The sequence below is a fragment of the Ovis canadensis genome, chromosome 18, assembly GCF_042477335.2.
Source record: "Ovis canadensis isolate MfBH-ARS-UI-01 breed Bighorn chromosome 18, ARS-UI_OviCan_v2, whole genome shotgun sequence".
NCBI lineage: Eukaryota > Metazoa > Chordata > Mammalia > Artiodactyla > Bovidae > Ovis > Ovis canadensis.
The window spans coordinates 83139359-83157051 of NC_091262.1; the positions used below are offsets into that span (position 1 = coordinate 83139359).

At 62.9% G+C, this 17693-nt stretch overlaps 1 protein-coding gene and 1 long non-coding RNA gene across 12 annotated transcripts in view; both read left to right on the forward strand.

Moving 5' to 3' along the window:
• Positions 1–17693, forward strand: part of PACS2 (phosphofurin acidic cluster sorting protein 2) — a 61123-nt gene that overhangs the window by 9143 nt on the left and 34287 nt on the right. The window lies entirely within an intron of this gene.
• LOC138423229 (uncharacterized) lies at positions 9310–11444 on the forward strand. Its single transcript, XR_011250186.1, has 2 exons — positions 9310–10740; positions 11097–11444. It is a non-coding gene; the product is annotated as an uncharacterized lncRNA (long non-coding RNA).

The following is a 17693-nucleotide window of genomic DNA, read 5'->3' on the forward strand; positions in this document are numbered from 1 at the left end:
GCTCCTTTGTCCCTGCCTGCTTTGTCTGTGGGGCACGCATCCCCATCTGGACTGGTGACGCCCCCACGGGGAGGCCCTTAGTGAGGAGCCGTGGACCCACAGCAGCTGGGACCTCAGGCCCCGTCCCTTCCCAGAGCCTCGCTGCCCAGCCCTGCAGCCACCCTCGAGGCGATGGTGCCGTATCTTCTGTTGGGCGGCGGCCAGTCTGCGCCTTTCTGCCTTAGCATGCCAGGGGATGGGATGGGCTGTTCTGTCCCAGTTTGCTTTCCGGGGCCTCAGCTTGGGCTCCAGACGTTCTGCTCCGTCTGGTTGCGACGTGGGTTAAGGGCTGCCACGCTTTGGCAGGTGAGTGGACCACAGTCACCACCGTGAACCGCGTGCCCTCCCACCAGCCCGGCTCTGGTGGGAGACGAGCTGGGTGTGGAGCACGTTCCCAAATACCATGGCTGACCACGCGGCGCTGGGGCATGCACCAGCCGGCCCCCCCAGAGGGGTGAGGGTGGAGCGGGGCCCACGTGGCAGCTGGTGGTGGGGCTCCACTCCGAATGAGCCCCCGGGAGGCTTCTGGGTGCTCTGGAAAGGCTGAGGGTCTGGCGCTGATGCCTGAGACGGCGGAGGGTGTCTGGGCCTGTTACTGCCGGCAGAGGCCTGCCCGGGGTGGGGGTGTCATGGAAGGCTTCAGGGGTCTGTTAGTGAGTGACTGAGTTGGGGGGCTGCTGCACCCTTGGGGCCATGCTGGGGTGACCGCAGCCGCAGTGTCGTGCCGGCTTTGGGGTGATGGTGTAGGTCATTCCAGGGAAGAAGCTGGTACAGAGGGAGGACCCCCCCCCCCGCCCGCCTCTGTCGGCAGAGGAGCAAGTCCGTAGGGAACCCACGGTGAGCCCGGCTTTCCCGACCTCGGTCCCCTTTCACAGCCTCCTCCTGGGCACCAGCTCCCCGGAGAGAAAGCTGGCCGCACTCCCCAGGGCCTCGGGCTTGGCTCAGCCAGTGGCCAGCGCTCCATCTGCAGAGGCCACACCAGCCGCTGCTTGGGACGGTTGCCGGGGGCTGGGGCGCCCCGTCCTGTGGGTCCTCTCGGCCCAACGGGAGCACAGAACCGCCGTCCTCATGTGGAAGAGACGGCTCCTTGGGGGCCCAGCGGGGTTTCCTGTTAGGTTATTTGCGATGGGAATAAAGAGGAGGCATGTCGTCAGACCTTTGAGGAGAGCGCTTTCCAGTTCTCTTTTGGAGGAGAGCGAACACAGAGTCTTCCTCAGGGGGTGCGACGCAGCCCTGGCGGGTCAGGAGGCTCGGTGCAGCGGGCTCCTCCAGGGCTCGGCCGGGGGTGTGCAAGCGGACCTCACCCCCACCCCCATCAGGCGGCCTGGCTCCAGGCCTGTGCGTGCTGCAGAGTGGCGGGGTGCCGGCCAGGCCTCTGGGAGGTGCTGTGGTTTGTGGGGGGCCTGGCACGGCTGCGGGCTGCACCCCCCGGCTCTGACGCGACCCTCTCCCCCCCACGTCCCTGTGGCTGGCGCGGCAACTCCATCGACGTTGGAGGTTTGCCTGCGGTGTCTGGACGTCCTGGAACCGGGTTGGCTGGTGGTCCAGGAGGGACGCTGGGCGTCCAGGGGTGTCAAGGGTGTGCGGACCCCCTGGCTGGGCTTCTGTGATGCAGACCCCTGGGGCTCTGGGGCCTGGGCACCTCCTGGGGACCGCTGCGGGCAGACAAGTGGAAGCAGAGCCCACGCTCGCCCTGAGGGCTTCTCCGTGGCTGCGTGAGGTCCAGGTGGGCCGGGGGACGCCCCTGCAGCGCCTCCCTACAGCTGCAGCCCAGGTGAGCAGTGAAGCCTGGCGAGCTTCGTTGAGAACGAGCCTGCGGGTCCGCGCTGCGTTCTCTGGGTTCATTCCCGAGGAGCAGGCGCACCCGGTGCCCATCTCAGGGGGAGACGCAGGCTCGTGGAGCAGGGCAGGGCCCCTGCTGTGGGAAAAGGGAGCTTGTTGTGAAGCCGCGTGGGCTCCCGGGGCCCCTCTGTGGGGGGTGGGCCGTGAGGTGGGACCCACGAGCAGATAACAGTGGTGGCTTGGTGCCAGGCGCGCGGGGGCCCCGGGCTGACCCTGGGTCTGTGGTGAGAAGCAGCTGAGCCCGGGGCCGGCCCTGCTCAGTGACCCTGCTCTCCCCTGGCTTCAGCCCTGACAGGCTGTCCCCTCCCAGATGGAGGGTAGTGGTGTGGCTGAGAAAGGGGACCTGGGGTGCCAGGACACGTTGGGGCAGAGGGCAGTTGTGCCGCACAACGGGGCCGAGTGGGTCCAGGAGGGCCGGTGTGGCGGACTGCGCGGAGGGGACGGGGCAGGGGAGAGTGCCGTGGGGGGGCGGTGGGGGCCGGGGTGCCGTGATGGGGGCCCGGGGGGAGCAATGGGGAGATGAGTTGCTGGGGGGCAATGGGGGTGCCGTGATGCAGGCCCTGGGGGCACAGTGGGGGGCTGGGGGGCTGTGATGGGGGGCCAGGAGGGAGCAGTGGGGGTGCTGTGATGGGGGCCCTGGGAACCTTTTGTGAGAAGCCGCTCTCTTCGGGTGGCCCTGCTCCCCAGCAGTGATGGAGCGAGGCTGGGGCTGTGAGCTTTCGGTCCAGGGAGGAGGGGTCCCCGGGAAGCCAGGGGGCTGGACGTCTGTGTCTCAGACCTGCATGGCCAGTTGGGGCCGTGCTCCGTGTCTCAGGTGTGGAGTCCGGGTGAGTGGGAGCCCCCGGAGGGCCCTGAGGAGGGCACGCGGGCTGACGATGGGTCCTGTGCAGGGGTCTGAGTGGAGGTGGAGGCACGGTGCCTCCTGGGGCCGGGTGGTGCGGGGTGCTACGGGCATCTGCGGGGCCCTGGGCCCACCGCGTGGGCGTCTCTCCAGCTCAGGTCACGGTGGGGACGGGCCGCCCCCCGCCTGCCTCCGGCTCCCTGTTGGCCACTGGGCAGGAGCCCGCAGCGCCCCTCCTCTCCTGCTGGTCCCTCCCGAGCACGGGGGACCTTACAGTGTGGTAAGTACCCTGCCCCCCTGGCCTGGTCCCAGACCCCCCCCCACAAGAGATCAGCCTCCACACGCCCGCCCCCTCCAGCTGACGTGCTCTGGCCCCGCACCCTGGGACGGGGGACCCTGGGGCAGCTCTGCCGAGCTTGTGGTAGGCCGCCCACCAGCGGCTCCCCTGCGGGCGGCGTGTGCTCCGGCTGCTGGGAGCTCCCTGTCCGGAGTCTGGCTGCGGGGGGCCTGCTGCCATCCTGTCGCTGCCGCCTCCTTGGGACCCGGTGTCTGCCCGGCTCCTGTGGGAGGGGCTCTCGTGTGATTGCCACTCGGGACGCCCCGTTTCCCCCTCCGTCTCTAGTCCCTTCCTGGACAGGGCTGAGCCCTGCGGTGTCCAGTGCCGGCCCCGACTGCAAGGGCCAGGCGGGGACTCCCAGGGCCCAGGGGCGCCCCTGAGCGGAAGCCCTGCCTTTGCCGAGCCCCCGGACGGCTGTGGGGGGCCCAGTGGACGCCACGCCCAGCCCTTGGTGGGGGCCTACTGGGCTCCCTGGGGGAGGCGTCTCAGCAGGAGCCTCGGGGCACAGGAGGGGAGGAGGTGTGGGTAGGGGAGCTTTGGGCGTGGGTTCCGGGCTCAGCGTCCTGCTGGACCACAGTCTGGTGATACCCCCTGGCCCTGCCCCCACCCCCACCAAGCCGGGGCCGTGACTCCTAAGTGAGCTCAGTCCTGGGCACACTTGCCTGCCTGGGGCAGAGGGGAAGTCCTCCCAGGAGACTCGCGCCCCGTGTCCACCGTCAGCTCAGCAGAGCACCCCGGCATATGGCTTGGCCCCCAGGCCCCTAGTTCTCAGGCTCCGGGGGCTGGAGGCCCGAGGCCACGATGCCCGCAGGTTGGTTCAGTGTGTCTCTCTGTTGTGTCCTCATAGGGGGGTCTCGAAGGAGCCCCATGCGGTCCCTTTACAAGGGCGCTGACCCCCTTCACCAGGGCCCCACCCTCTGCCCTCATCGTCCCCAGAAGTCCTTTCTCCTGACAGCGGCATGTAGCCTCACGGGGATCTGGGGGGAACCAGAGTCTGCAGCTCCGGTGTTCTGGCGGCGCCTGGAGCCCCTGGGAGGGGCCGCAGCTGTGTGTGCCCCCAGCCTGGACCCGCGCCTGTCGGGTGTGAGGACCAGCTGCTGTGAGACGTCAGAGAGGCCTGGGCCCCTGCCCTGCCCTCTGGCTCCCGGACCCCTTCTCATCTGACCTGGAGCCCTCTGACCACCCCAGACAGCCACGCCCCACAGCCGGCAGGGCAGGGTCTCCCCTCCTGGGAGCCGGCCTGAGGTGGGGGCTGAAGTGGGGGCGGGGCCCACAGCGGCTGCTCGTCTGCACAAGCTGCCATTCTCTGGGGAGCCTGTCACCGAGGACCGTGCTGCCTGGTCCCCGGAGCCGGCCGTGGCTCCTCGCTGGGGTGGCCTGGGTCGTGCCTGGATGGTGGGGAAGCCCAGGGTCGTCGCTCTGAGCCCTGGGGAAGCTGGGTGCTGAAGGGGCTGGGACGTGGGCCCCCCTCACCGCCCCCGTGGGAGGTCCCGCTGGGGTATGGTACAGGCAGGTTCTGAGCACACGGCTGGAGGCGGCCGTTGGCTTCAGCCCGTGCAGGCAGCGCTCCTGGCCTGCTGGGCCCGCGGTCCCCACGTGAGGCTTCCTACCTGGAGGTGGCCGCTTGTGCTGCTGATTCAGCCCTGAGGTGCCCTGCCGACCTCCGCACCCACGTCCCTTTCTGACTGTGCCGTTCCCCCAAGACGCCGCTTGCCTGCAGGGGCGTGCTGGGCGCAGGCTTTTCCCGACAGGGCCCCTTTGCCCTCACACCCGGGGCCTCTGGTCGTCACGGCCCGTGGAGGGGTCCCGATGGCCTTGTTGCTCGCTGGGCGCAGGCTTTGTGCCGAGACAGCGTTCCGGTGTCTGCCCAGCCCCTTGGGGGCCTCCTGGCTGTGGACACGGGTACCCTCTCTGGGTGGCTGGGCCCACGCGGCTTCTGCACCGCCCCCATGCCTGTCTGGGCCATCCCGCCCGGCCAGCTCTTCCCGGGCCTGGCTCCTCTGACTTTACACCCGCTGCCTGGTGCCCCGGCCCCCATGGGGGCGGCCTGTGCTGCGGCAGGAAGTGGGGCTCATGGTGGCCCCTGCCCGGGCCCTGGGCTTGGTGCTGAGGCGCCTGCCTGCCCCTCGCTTCCTGCGAGGCCATCCCAGCCCCACGATAGCCGGCAGGGAAGCGGAGAAGGCACCTCTGACCTTCTCTCCTGATTAGCAGGAAGCAGCCACGTCCTGAGGCCCGGACACCGGAGATGGCCAGGCTGGGCCAGCTGGAACTGGCAGCCGCAGGCGACCAGCGCTCGGGGTGCGGAGGGAGCTGGACACTGCCTGAGCCTCCCGGCCCCGGCCCCGCCCTGGACTGGCCTGAAAGCAAGCACCTGGGAGCACCCACGCCGCCCCGGCCGAGCTGTGTGCGCCTGCAGCCGGAGCCCCCAGGGTGCTGCCTGTGGGCCTGTCCTGCCCCCGGGCTGGCCAGTCCCCGGGGCTCAGGCTGGGCCTGGGATTGCCGGCCACCGCAGGGCCCCAGCCCCCACTGGGGCGGACAGCGACAGTGCAGACAGGCTCAGCCCCTGGGGACGAAAGGCCCCCTAGTTTTCCCTCCCACCTACACACAGTCTGTCCATTTTGGGGCCACAGAGGTAGCCCCCCAGGTGCCCGCGGTTTGCCTGCTCCAGTCTGAGTACCTGGAGGCTGAGTCCTCCTGGGAGGCCAGCCTGGCACTGGCGTTTCTTGGAAGCCTGGGAAGCACTGTCCTTGTCCTTCGTGGGCTGTGGGGGCTGTCCCCACGCTGTGGGGGCTGGACTCACCAGCCTTGGGGACCCACATGGCCCGCCCTGCGCCGAAGCCGAGCGCTGCTGGCGAGACACGGTGGGGCAGTCTTTCAGAGGCCCGATAGGGTCCAGTGGTTAAGAATCCACCTTCCCAGGCATGAGTCACAGGTTAGATCACTGTTCAGAGAACTAATGTCCTACAGGCCATGGGGCATGAGAAGACTCCTGAGAGTCCTGTGGATAGCAAGGAGATCAAACCAGTCCATCCTAAAGGAAATCAACCCTGAATATTCATCGGAGGGGCTGATGCTTAAGCTCTAACACTTTGGCCACCTGATGCAAAAGGGCTGACTCATTGGAAAAAACCCTGATGGTGGGAAAGATTGAAGGCAGGAGGAGAAGGGGTCGGCAGAGGATTAGATGGTTGGACGGCATCACTGACTCAATGGACATGGGTTTGAGGAAACTCTGGGAGATGATGATGGACAGGGAAGCCTGGTGTGCTGCAGTCCGTGGGATCACAGCAGTCAGACCCAGGTGAGCGACTGAACAGCCAAATGCCACAGGACAAATAAGCCTGCCCTCTGCACCTCCTGAGCCCACACACTGCAGTGAGCACCCAGCTCAGCTAAAAACGGGAAAGTGACAAGGCCTGATGCGGCGCCCCACAGGGCCAGCAGGTCCCTGTCTGAGAGGAGGGGCTGGGCTGGAGCCAGGCTTGCACACGTGCTCGTGGCGGCCGCCCAGACTGCCAAGCATGTCCTGACGCCTGCCGGGTGGGCGAACGCAGGGCGTGCTGCCCGGCAGAGGGGCTGGCCCCCAAGGACCCGGGTGTGGCCCCTTGTGCAGGTCGTCAGTCCAGGCACGGCCACCAGGAGAGACCTGCCGCCACTGCGCGGTCGGGGTGGGGGGGAAGGGCAGGGGCGCTGGGCTAGTGACGCGGTCCTGGAATTAGAGGTGGCGGTCGCTCAGCACCAGGAGCGTGCCAAGTGCCACTGGCTTGTGCCCTTGGACGTGGTTAGGCTGGCTGATCGCGCGTTGTATGTGTTTGCAGCAGAGAGCATGACGAGGGTACCGGCATGGTTCTGGACCCAAGGAGACCATGCGGGCAGGCGGGCAGGGTGCTGGGCTTGGGTGTGGAGCGGGTGCCTTGGGAGACAGCCCCTCGCTAGCAGGCAGCTCCCCCTTACTTAGCGTCCTGACTCCCCAGCTTGCTCTCCACCAGGTTGCCCCCAAATGCCACGGGGAGGGGGTCCCTGGTGGCTGGTGGGGGGTGTCTGCTGAGGTCTCGTCACTTTCTGTGGAGCTCCAGCTTTTCCACCTGAACGCCGGGGCGACGGGCAGGTGGTCAGCGCAGGCCGGCTGGCCCTGGAGGCGGGGTGCCGCGGGCGGGGGCCCTGCCCCCCGGAGCTGCCTGGGCCCTGTCGCCTGCCTCTGTGGGCCGATTGTCTCCCGGCGGCTCCTCTGTGGGCGCCTTTGTGCCGGGACATCGGTCCTTTGTTGCCTTCGGCACCGCGCCACGCCTCACGGCCGTGTCCGTCTCTGTCTGCTCACAGTAACGTCCGTGTTTCCAATTTCAGGAAGGGTTAGAGTCCCGAGGGGCAGGGCGGCCCCTGGGTGGGGCGCCTGGCCCCTGTCCTTCAGGGACCTGGGTGCACCCGGCGCTCTCGGCTCAGGCCCAGTGCGTCTCCTGTGGAAATCGGTGGGCGGAACAGTCCCCAGCCCCACTGTCCCACGTTGGGGTGAAGGTCCTGAGGGATTGAAAGCAGCGTGTTCACGAGTGTGCCCTCCCTGGGTTCCTCGCGGCACAGGTCACAGGAGCTGAGAGGGGACAGCCACCCAGGCTGTGTTGCTGCGTGAAGGGATGAGCAAAGACTCCACGTGCACACGGGGACGCCGACCCGGCCACGCGCTCAGGCCACGCACTCGGCCCACACGGGGAGAGGGACCCAGCCACGCGCTCAGGCCACACGCTCAGGCCACACGGGGATGCTGACCCGGCCACGCACTTGGCCCACACGGGGAGAGGGACCCGGCCACGCGCTCAGGCCACACGCTCGGCCCACACGGGGAGAGGGACCCGGCCACACGCTCAGGCCACATGCTCGGCTCACACGGGGACGCTGACCTGGCCACACACTCGGCCCACACGGGGATGCTGACCTGACCTCGCCCTCGGCCTACAGGGGAAGAGAGACCCGGCCACGTGCTGAGGCCACACGGGGATGCCTACCCTGCCACGCGCTCAGCCCACACGGGAAAAGAGACCCTGCCACGCGCTCAGCCCACACGGAGGGAGTGACCCGGCCTTGAAAAGGAAGGCAGACCTGGTGTATTCCGCAGCATGGGTGGGCGTGCTGAGCGGCGCAGCCTGTCATGGAGGCTGACTGTGTGCGATCCTCTCTCGAGGTTCTTAGCACAGTCGGATTAGTAGACCGGAAGCAGAATGGGGGTCGAGGGGCTGGGGGACGGGGTTCCAGTTTCACAAAGGGAAAGAGGCACAGGGTTGGTGATGGGGGTCGCAGTGCCATGAAGCCACGGGGCCGCCTGTTTGAAGGCAGTAAATTTCACATTACCTATGTTTTACCACAGTAGAGAGAGGTGGACGTTGGCAGACAGCTGCAGCAGTTACACCCTCCAAGGGTGAGGAAGCGTTGAAAGCAGACGCCTGGGGGCTCACCAGCGTGGGTCCTCGCTGCTGCCTGGCTGGACTCCCAGTGAGGACCCTGGGCGGGGCTTGGGCACGTCTGCCTGGGGTCCTACTCAGGGTGGAAGCAGCCTCCAGACCGCCAGGCCTGCCGAGCCCCTTGGAGAAGTTTCCTTGTTCCACCCCTCTCGCCCCTGGGCCCTCGGACCTCGCGGAGCTCCGCCCAGGCCCCGCGGAGCTCCGCCCAGGCCCCGCGGAGCTCCGCCCAGGCCCCGCGGAGCTCCGCCCCGGCCCCGCGGAGCTCCGCCCAGGCCCCGCGGAGCTCCGCCCAGGCCCCGCGGAGCTCCGCCCAGGCCCCGCGGAGCTCCGCCCAGGCCCCGCGGAGCTCCGCCCAGGCCCCGCGGAGCTCCGCCCAGGCCCCGCGGAGCTCCGCCCAGGCCCCGCGGAGCTCCGCCCAGGCCCCGCGGAGCTCCGCCCAGGCCCCGCGGAGCTCCGCCCAGGCCCCGCGCCACCGTGTCTCCCTCAGCCAGGCTCGGGGAGCTTGGTGTAAGAGGAGGAGCCCGCCCTGCTCCGTGGGTACGCCCGTGGTATGCCCACCTCCGTGGGTGGCTGGGCCGCGGGTCCTGTGTCTGCTTGGCGCCCACACACAGGATGAGGGGCAGCCGGTCTTCTAGGGAGAACTGGCTTTGTGCCCTCTGCAGCGCCCACTGCTCTGGCACTCAGAGCCCAGGCTCCGAAGCGGGTGGGCTGGGGCTCTGCGCTGGGAGTGGGCGCGGGTGCTGGCCAGGTCTGGGGGGCCTCGGGTGGACCCTCAACCTCCTCCCTGTGGCGGGTGACTGGGGGAGGGCTGGAGAGACTGGCCTCCCCTTGCCCCTGGGGGGGGTTGTCCACTCCCTTTCTTGTCCATGGAAACGTCCCACGGGCCTGTGTATAAAAACGTCTGCAAAGCCAGGTTTTCCTGAACTTTCTGAAACATCACTGGTTTTGTAACTCACAGAAACCGAGGGTGTCCGGACCCGGGGCCCGCTCTTCACCCCTCCCCAACACGCCTTCCCTGGCCTTGGGGACCTGCGTAGCTTGAACCCCTGGGCGGAGCCGTGCTTCCCCGGCGGTCTATGCTCTGCTCTGCGTGGGCCGTGTCGAGTGACCCGAGGCCCCTGCTGCCCTGCTCTCCCGTCCCAGGGCCCTCTGCGTGTCTTCTGTCACCGGCCTGCCTGCCTTCTGTCCCAGGGCTGGTGTCCGTCCACCCTGGCCCTGACCCCGAGCTCAGTTACACCCCCCGGCCGAGGCCCGGCACCCTGTGTGCCAGGCCCCACGTGAGTCCTCCTCGAGTCAGCTCCAGAGAGGACGCCCCTGACCCTCCTCCAGGGTGCCCCCTTCCCTTTCTCTCCTCTCTTTCCACTCCCCTCCACTGGCACCTCCCTCTTCCTCCAGATTCTGTGCAGCACCCAGGCAGGCCCTTGTCCTGGGCACGGGCGGATCCATCTGGCAAGGTAGCCACGTGAGGGCCAGCCCCAGGAGGCCTGCCTGCCCTCCAGCTGGATGGGCACCGAGCAGCGGCCCGGGAGCCCCATTGTGTGAGGACGCACTCGGCGGGGCCCGCTGACCGGAGGGCGCACGGAAACTGAGCCCCAGGCGTTGCCTGGAGAGACAGAGACCCCCAGGGCCGGGGGCTGGGCACGGCCGCCTGGGCCCGTCTGCTGGCGGGGGTGCTCTGAGGGGCTCATGCTGCCTTCAGCCCAGCTGGAGCCCAGCCCGGCCAGGTGTCCTGGGCTGCGGGCAGTGCTGCAGCCCTGCTGACCCACACAGCTGACTCCTGCACGCGCTCCTCGGCTCCTGCTTCGCCAGAGCCCAGAGGCGTGTCTTCCCCGGGTCTGTCCATGCTGGCAGTGGTCCCGTAGGCTCAGCTCTGCCTGCACAGCCGGAAATAAAGACCCTGGGGTTGGAGTGTGTGTCGGGGGCCCTTTCATGCGCATCGTGGGCATCCCCTTCTCGTGGGCAGAGGCGTCTTCCACACCTGTCTCTAAGGTGGTCCCTGCTGGCTCAGCGGAGAAGGCGTTGGCACCCCACTCTAGTACTCTTGCCTGGAAAATCCCGTGGACAGAGGAGCTTGGCGGGCTACAGTCCATGGGGTCAGGATGAGTCAGACACGACTGAGTGACGAAGCATCCCAGGCATAGTGGCTCCCCCGACACCGAGCAAAGCCTGTCAGCCGGACAGCCTGATGAGATGCTGCAGGAAGGGGCGGGTGTGCTGCCCATCAACCAGCTGTGAGTCCACCAAACGCAGAAAGACGGAGCAGAAACAGTTGTTCTGTGCGTCCGCACTCGGGACAGAAGGGGCAGTCCTTCTTGGGACCCTCTGGATGAGGAGGGGCTGGGCCAGACGGGCCAGGGAGGGGCCTGGGGGTGGGTAGCCTCAGAGCATGTCTGTGGTGAGGGCTTGTGAAATCAGAGTGCTGGGCAGGTGTTGGAGACCGCCCTTCCTGGGGGTTAGGGAACCCTGGCACGGCAGTGTGGCTGCCCTGTTTGGAAGACGGCGGGTGGCCCTATACTGTCGGAGCCTGAGTTGGTGGTGTGTGGGTTTGATGCTGAACACTGAGACGACCCGTTTTAAATGCATGCAGGTGTTAGAGGCTAAGCCTTCCGCCGTGGGAGCGCCCAGCTCAGGCACAGAGCTCAGGGCAAAGCTCAGGAGGAAAGCAGAGGAGTGGAGGTCACAAGGACCAAAACTTAGTGAAATAAAACCAATATTAAATATTAACAAAAGCTGGAAGCCGGCTGCTTGGAGAGACTAACGGAAACGACCCTGGAATGAACTGACGGAGATGAAGCTGAAGAGCACCATAAGCAGTGTCAGTAATAGAAAATAAGTCGGAAGTTTTTCTAGAAAGAATATGAATTGCTTAGTAACTGGCTTAGTAAGAGAGAAAATGTGGAGAGACCAGTTATATTAAAATCTCTTTTCTTTTCCAGAGAGCACCAGATGGTTTTATTTGTAAATTTTACCAGGTCTTCCAAGAGTTAAGTTCTGTCTCATATGAAGTGTTCCAGAGATTGAGAAGATGTTTTTAAAAGTGACACTGTCCGTTTTATGAGGGCAGTAGAATCATGGGAACGCCCAGGGAAGCGCAAGAGTGGGGACCTCACGGACATAGATGTGAAACCCCTAAAGAAAATGACAGAAAAAAAATCCCTACAAGATAAAAGGCAAAAGTATCTCATGAAACAGAAGTTATCTCAGGAGTGTGTGAATGATTTATTTAACCTTAGAGTACTAGTTATTTTTATCACATTCAGAGTGAAGAGAAAATTCATATGCTGTATCCAGAAAAAGCATTTGATGGAATTTAAGAGACATTGTTGGGGATGTGGGCCTCCCAGGCGGTCCTAGTGGTAAAGCAGCCACCTGCCAGTGCCGGAGACGCAAGAGACCCGGGCTTGACCCCTGGACCGAGAAGGCCTCCTGGAGGAGGAGAGAGCAACCCACTCCAGTATTTTCGCCTGGAGAATCCCGTGGACAGAGGAGCCTGGCAGGCTCACGTACAGTCCATGGGGTTGCAAAGAGTCAGTCACGAAAGAGCGTGAGCGCGCGCACACACACGCATTAGGAATATAGAAATAGGCAGAAGTGCAACCTGCCCACAGGCTTCCCTGGGGGCTCAGATGGTAAAGAATCTGCCTGCAAGGTGGGAGACCCAGGTTTGATCCCTGAGTTGGGAAGATCCCTTGGAGAAGGGAATGGCAACCCACAGCATTCTTGCCTAGAGAATTTCATGGACTAAAGGGCCTGGAGGGCTACAGTCCATGGGGTCACAAAGAGTCAGGCACGACTGAGTGGCTACCACTTGTTATAGGGTACCTGCCAGAAATCTGCAGACCTGCACTCATTTTCAAGTATCAGCTTACATTTGGCTGTTGATTAATCCATGCACCCACATTAAAATGTGTAATTCAGTTCTGTACTTGAGCTGGCTGTATTTCAAGTGGTAACTACTGACTACCACATTAAACAGTGCAGTTATAGAACATTTCCATCATTGCAGAAAGAAAAATGGACTTCACTGCTGTACACTCACCGTCCTTACACACTAGAAATATTATCTCTAAAACCAAGAAGAAAGGTGACTGTTATCCTTGAGGTACTGGACATGGAAAGCAGATTGGATTGGGTCGAAACAAACAGCATTGCCATCTGTGATGGGATCGTTGTTCGAATGGACAATATAAGAGGCTGTAGGGGTCGGAACCAGTGACAGTTCTGGAGGTCGGCTGATAGATCGACACACAGGACCAACGGTGCTGGAACGTGTGCATTTCGCTTCCCCGGGGGCTTCCATGATGCTGTTCCCCTCATAAAATGGGCAGTGTTGCGTTTCTAAAAAACATCTTTTCAATCTCTGGAACGCTCCGTGTGAGATATGACTTAATTCTTGGAAGACCTGGTAAAATTTACAGACTTGAAAAGAAAAACAGTGTTATTCATAAAAGCAGCTGGTAGCTTATCCATGAATAAGTTGGACAAAGGGCACTCACGACTTTCACCAGAGAAAGGGCTGCCCACTTACTCAAGGACACAAAGCACCTGAGTAAGGAGGTACTGGGGCTCTGTGATGACCCAAAGTTACCAGTTCCCCCTAAATGTGATTCAGTTTTATAAAATTCCATGACGGGATTGAGCTTGGCAAGTTATGAAGTTTATGTGAAGCAGACAAGCAATTTTAAAGACAAAGGAGGTGTGTTTGTGTTTAGGGAGTGTTTTGCTTAGCAGATACATGTTTAAGTAAGCTATACTCATTAAAACAATATGCATTTGGCAGAAATATAGACAGATTGACCCCTGGGACACAGAGGAAGACAAAGAAACACGCATTTTCAGAGACGGCCTTTAACCCGTAAGGAGGGGGTTTGCTCTTGCAGAACTGGTTGGGGGATAGGTGAGCATCCACAGAGAAAATAGTAAAGTCAGGTCCCTGCCTCACACCACACACAGAACAGCTCCATGTAGATTAAAGACCTCAGTGAAAAGAGTGAAAAAAACAGAACTTTGGGAGGAACGGTGTGAGATTGAAGGATATGGTATCCAAGAACCATAAATCATAGGACATGTAAGTAACATTTCCTAGAAACCCTCTTGAAGGATGGCCTCTACCTAGGAGATGACGGGCGTGATGCACGCAAGCCTGTGATTGCACCTGGAATAAATGAGGTGCAGTGAGAAGACGCCAGCGCGGTAGGAAAGCGGGCAAGATGGTGGAGTCACTCACGGCAACAGCCCGCAGAGCCGTGCCGCCTCCGTGGGAGCCGGGGCAGAACCCAAGGGAACCAGCACGAGAGCCCGTGGGTCTGGAGGTTCCATCTGTTCGGGGAGTGGTCAGCGTTCGAGTCTGAGCTGTGTCCCCCAGCCCACCCCGCTTCACACGTCGGATTCCTCACTGTCCTGAGACGTCAGGAGGTGACTGTCTGGGGACGGTCCTTCCAGGAGACCTTTGGGTTCAGACGAAGCCCTGGGCGAGTCCCACCCCACCTTCAAGGGCCAGTGCCGTTAACAGGAGGAGGTCTGGACGCACAGAGACGCCGGGGTAGGGGGTGCGTAGACGAGAGGCCGCGAGACGAGGCCGTGATGGGGCAGCTGGGGAGAGCAGCCCGAATGGCCCTCTTACGACCAGAGAGCAGCCGTGCACGCACCCGGACCCCCAGTCTCCAGGACGTGGGAAGCAGATGTCATGTCTGAGCTGCCCGAGGACACGGGCCACCCCCAACCCCCACCCCGGGCCTCCAGGAGGGCACGTTGACCCCACAGCTTGGGAGACCGGTTTGACGCAGCCCCTCCCCCAGGTTCCGAGTGCCCAGAGTGGGCCCGGCAGCCCCTGCAGGCTGAAAGTGCCGTGTGGCAGGTGAAGGCACGGCCAGGGCGGGTAGTGTCTGCTCACTGCAGCAGCCTGAACGGCCATCACGGGCGTGGGGGGTCAAGACCCCGTGTGCCCCTACAGTGAGCAAGTCCACAACTGGCGTGGGAGGCGCAGGCGAGTCATGTGAGCACGGCTCTCGAGAGTTGAGGAGGGAGGTCAGTGTGACTAGAGGAGCGTGACAGGGCCGCCTCGTCCGTGCAGATGGCGTGAGACTGGGACCTGCCGGGCAGGGCACGGCTGACGCCTCTGACGGAGTTGGAGGGCAGAGCCATCCACGCCGGGCTGACGGCTGGTCCAGGGCTGACTGCCCCTCTGTGTCCTTGGCATGTGGTTGCCTGGGTCCTGCCATTGCACCTAGCGGGAGACAGTGAGCAAGGGGCCTGCCACCCGGAAAGATAGCCCTGTAGCTCTGGGGCCCAGCCCACCCGCCCGAGGCAGGACCGAGGCCTCTGGCCAGGAGGCCCGCGCCCAGCTGACGGGGCGGGAGGCGGGGCAGCCTCCTGGAAGGACACCCTTCCTCCGGGGGGTGGGTGGGTGGGGAGAGCACACCAGGTTCCGCGATGGGCGCCTTGTCAGCGCTTCTCCGAGGAGGTCTGCAGCCCCCGTGGAGAACACTGGCTCGTCTTTGTCGGGGTGGGTTTTGTGGCCTCACTCTGTAGCTTTTCTCTGATTTAGAAGACAGACCAGAACCTTGCTTCCCTGGGTCAAGTGTGGAGCTTGGCTGTGCACACACCGGCAGGGCAGAGGGGGCTCTGGCTGTGAGCAAGGCCCCCGCACGTGGAAGCACCAGGTTTCCACGTCTTATAGCAGGAGTTCCCAACCTCCGGGATCTCATGCCCAGTGATGCGAGACGGAGCTGATGTAATATAGAGTGTGTGATAAATACAATGGGCTTGAATCAGCCTGAAACCACCCCCACCCCAGTCCGTGGAAAAAAAAAACAAACGGTCTTCCAGGAAACCAGTGCCTGGTGCCAAAAAGCTTGGGGACTGCTGGGCTCCCTTTAGGGTCCTTGGTGAACATACTGTTTACAGTGCTGAGTGCTTTACGGAATAACGGTCCTGGGTCATGATGAGTCACTGTTTGCGGGGATTTCTCGGTGTGTTTGTTCGTGACTTCCTTGAGGGCCAAGCCTTATGCAGTAAACCTCGTCCTGGGCTGCCTGTAATCCAGCCCTCAGGCCTGTCTCTCAGAGCCAACCTCAGATAAAGAACAAGCAGCGTTCGTCCTGTTGGTCTGGCTCTGTCTCTGTCTCGGTGCAGGTCATCCTTTTGACTCTTAACGTCGTTTGCACGGATCCCATCAGCTTGAACGTGCCTTGGAACACGTGTGTGTACACACAAACGCGCGTGCACACACACAGAATCCCGAATGGCCGCAGGTGTCACAGCCGCCTGGGAGCCTCACAGGAAGTGAGTCCGTCCCGGGTTGAGAGGGGCTCCCTGCAGGCCATGGTGCTTGAGCCCCGTGAGCCGTTTCTGTGAGGGGGAGACGGCCTCGTGGGCGCCCGGCTCTGCTTTCTGGAGGGTCACCTCCAGTCCGCGGTCTCTGAACACGGGACTCACCCCCTCCCCAGCTACACACGGCATGCGGGATGCCGGCTTCTAGAAACAGGAGTTACGAAGCCCTGAAAGGAAGAGGTTGAGACCCTGAGACCCCCACCCCAGATAAGGGCTGCTGCTGCTGCTGCTAAGTCGCTTCAGTCGTGTCCGACTCTGTGCGACCCCATAGACGGCCGCCCACCAGGCTCCCCCGTCCCTGGGATTCTCCAGGCAAGAACACTGGAGTGGGTTGCCATTTCCTTCTCCAATGCGTGAAAGTGATAAGAAAGTGAAGTCGCTCAGTCGTGCCTGACTCTTCGCGACCCCGTGGACTACAGCCTATCAGGCTCCTCCATCCATGGGAAAAGGGCTAGGAAGTATTTTTTAATGATTAATTTATTGAAAGCAGGATCCGAATTAGGTGCTTGGTTTGCGACTGGACGCTATATCCTTCAGGTCTTCTGGGTTTTTCTAGCTCTTGAAAAGGTACTTTAAAGAGCACAACCGCTGCCTCTTTTGCCTAAACTCTGACTGCTGTCACCGTCTCAGGCAGCTCAGAGCAGCCAAACCGAACCTCGGGGCGCCCCTACTCCCCTCTTTGCCCTGCACCCTCCGCCTGCCTCCCGTGGGAGGCACGCACGTGGGCAGATGCGGGGCGGGACCTCTGCGCTCCGGCGCCTCCGGCTTCCCTCCCGCGCCGCGCGTGCGTGTGCGTGCGTGCGCGTGCGTGTGCGTGCGTTTCCCTGCGCTCGAGTGCCCTTGGCGGCGCCTGGTCTCGGTTCCCCGGGGGCACTCCCCGGTGTGGCTGGCCCAGTGGCTTGGAGCGATGTCTCGGTTTCCAGGTCGGGGTGATGGTGAGCTCAGCTGCTGTGCGTGTTCATGTCCGACACCGCGGGTGGATTCCCAGCAGGGGGTTGGGGGTCCTGGGGGTCGATGCCTCCAGGCCCTCCGCCTGCAGGGTCCCGGCCCCGCCCCTCCACCGACTCCCCAGCAGCGGGCCTCTGGACCTTGTTTCCTTGCCGTGATGGGTGTGTGGTGTCTCGCTCTGGCTTTAATTTGCGTTTCCCTGATAACTAATAGGGGCTTCCCGGGTGGCGCAGGGGTAAAGCATCCGCTCGCCACGCAGGAGATGGGAGTTCACCCCCTGGGCTGGGAAGGTCCCCTGGAGAAGGGATGGCAGCCCACTCCGCTCTTTACAAGCCAAGTATTCCTGCCTGGAGAATCCACAGACGGGGGAGGCTGGAGGGCTGTCGTCCACGGGGTTGCAGAAGAGTCAGACACACTCAGCGACTGAACAGCAGCAGAGCCTCTTCTGCGCGTGTTGATCAGCCACATGTCTGTTGCGGTGGAGTCTGTTAAAACCTCTTGCCCATTTTCACTGGACTCTTTTCACATTATTGAGATTTGAGAATTCTTTACATATTCCAGATAAAACCCTTTGTCGAGAATGTGATTTGCAAGTATCTTCTGCGACTCTTAGCTTGTCGTCTTGTCCCCTTGAGAGGCTTTTTCACAGGGCAGAGGTTTGCGTGCTGACGCCGTCCTGTTTACCGGACTCTCTCTGTCGCTCCGCACACCTGCCCTTGGCCAGCAGCACGTTGTCTTGATGGCCGTCGGTTTGGAGCAAGTCTCCGTGTCGGGGTGAGGCGTGCCTGACTACGCTGTCTTCCTTTTTCAAAGTTACTGGATTTTCTGTGAAAGTGCAGTTGACTTACATTACCGTATTAGCTTTAGCATAGCGATTCGATAGTGTCACAGATTAAAACTCCGT